Genomic DNA, 2521 nt, shown 5'->3' with positions numbered 1-2521 from the left:
GATGGTATTGACTGCATGGCAATGTTGGTGAAGGACAAGGTTGATTTTGTTGAACTTTTCTCTCCTGTCATTTGATTTGTTCCTTTTCTTTTCTGGTGGTTTCGAAGCTTTTGGTTCCGATGGTGATGAAACCACTTGTTACAATCTTGGGTTTATGTTTCAAATCATTTAGGCTCAATTCCAGTGGTTTTCGGTGTTACTTTGAGTTGGTCCTTGTATCTTCAAAGAGGACAACCCCATGGTCTTTTCCGTGAAGTGAACTCACTGAATAAGACTTGGTGTGGAATTCTTGACACTTCTATTCTCGCTATATGTCCTGACCATTGAAAATGGTGTTTCAAGATCAGTGACTCGATATTTACACATACAGTCACTCATATATTATCATCATCCTTACTTTTATCAGATCAAACTTGCTTGGATTCACATGACCTCCATCCTCTACCCATCTCTATCTTCCAGGCCATGTCACAGTTATTCTTCATAACGCTCAATGTCATTGGTTAACTGATAAACATGTCTCTTTGCAGGTCAGCCCATGCAATCATGATTGAGGTAAGGAATTCAAAGTCCTCTCTTCCCCTGTACAGCAACTTGAATAAGAGTGTCTTCAATTGTGGGCCCTGGTTGACCAAAGCTTTGTGTGCTGATTTGGAAAACAGAAACTGAAAAAAGAAGGAAGATGAGGAAGAGGAGGGGGAGGGGAGGGGGAGAAGGCTGCCACCACCACCACCACCACCATCATCATCATCATCATTTGAAGTCCACTTTTCATGCTGGCATGGGTAAGATGGTTTGATAGGATGCAATGTATCAGAAGACCACATCTACCATCAATATCTTATTCTTGGTGTTATTTTTACAGCTGGATGCCCTTCTGAACACCAACTATTTTACAGTATATTAGGTGCATTTTTATGGAACCAGCACAGAAGAGGTTGCCTTACCATCAGTAAGACTAAAGAGCCTTCTCTAACCCTGCATTGTCACTGTTTGAATCATTTACCAAACACTGTGTGTCTTCGGTGCTTTTTGTGGCAACAGCACTGTTGGGGTCACCTTGTAGCCTGCAAAATGAGAGAAGGCTCCTCATGATGAAAGGAACAGATTTATTGTGATGCAATGGTAATGGAGATAATAACAGAGGGAGTAGTGTTGAGAAGGGAGAAGAGGAGACAAAAGAGGGGGAGGAGAAGAATAATGCTATGGGTTAGCAGGAAGAAGAGGGAAGAGTTGACAATGTAGTAATAGTGCTGCGATGAGTTAAGTAGGTGACTGAGGAAGGGAAGAGAAGAGTAATGTCAGAGGCGAGTGTGAAGGAGAAGGTAGAGCAGACAATATGTAATAGTAATGACATGGGTTTAGCAGGTGGACCCAGTGATGGAATGGGTTGGTCCATCTAGCATACCAATGTAGATTGGCAATAGAAAAGAAGTGAAAAGTAGCATCAGAGGATAGGTGAAAGAGAGAGTTATATACATGTGTTTGTGTACGTACATACATACATAGGTATATACAAGCACACACGTGTACATACGTATGTACATACATACATACATTTTATACACACACACACACACACACACACTCACACATACATATACATATAAAAGGAAGTGAGAGTCTTGAAGGTGACCCAAGGTCTGGACATCCTGCATCTGCCACCATCGAGCAAAATATTGATTATGTTCACCACATGGTAAGGGATAACAAGTGACTGATTATAAATCAAATAGTAAATACTATTAGCATATCCTGTAAGAGAGTTGATAATATTCTGCGCAATGAACTTGGTATGATGAACATTTCTACTTGGTGGGTACCATGTCTTCTGACACCTGATCAAAAGTGCACCAGGTTGATCATATCACAGGAAAATCTGATATAGTTTCAGGCAGATCCAGGTGGTTTCCTTGAATGTTTTCAAAGGTCAGGATGAGAGTTGTTGTCATCACTTTGAGCCAGAGACAAAGAACCAATCCATGCAGTGGAAACATCCCTCCTCACCTGTTCCAAAGAAGGCCAAGGCTTTCAGTGTTGCTTTGTGTTGGTCTTTGTATCTTCAAAGAGGACAACCCCATGGTTTTTTTTTTCTGAAGTGAACTCACTGAATAAGACTTAGTGTGGAAACCTTGACACTTCCATTCTCTTGTTCCAAAGAAGGCCAAGGTTGTTTTATCTGCAGGGAAAGTGATAGCCACAGGTTTTTGGGATGCAAAAGGCATTGTGTTAATTGACTATCTTCAAAAGGGCTGCACCATCAATGGAAAGTAATATGTCAACTTGCTATCATCATCATCATCATCATCGTTTAACGTCCGCTTTCCATGCTAGCATGGGTTGGACGATTTGACTGAGGACTGGTGAAACCGGATGGCAACACCAGGCTCCAGTCTGATTTGGCAGAGTTTCTACAGCTGGATGCCCTTCCTAACGCCAACCACTCAGAGAGTGTAGTGGGTGCTTTTACGTGTCACCCGCACGAAAACGGCCACGCTCGAAATGGTGTCTTTTATGTGCC

The sequence above is a fragment of the Octopus bimaculoides genome, chromosome 6 (assembly GCF_001194135.2).
Source record: "Octopus bimaculoides isolate UCB-OBI-ISO-001 chromosome 6, ASM119413v2, whole genome shotgun sequence".
Lineage (NCBI taxonomy): Eukaryota > Metazoa > Mollusca > Cephalopoda > Octopoda > Octopodidae > Octopus > Octopus bimaculoides.
Note: the sequence above shows the minus strand (reverse complement) of the source record.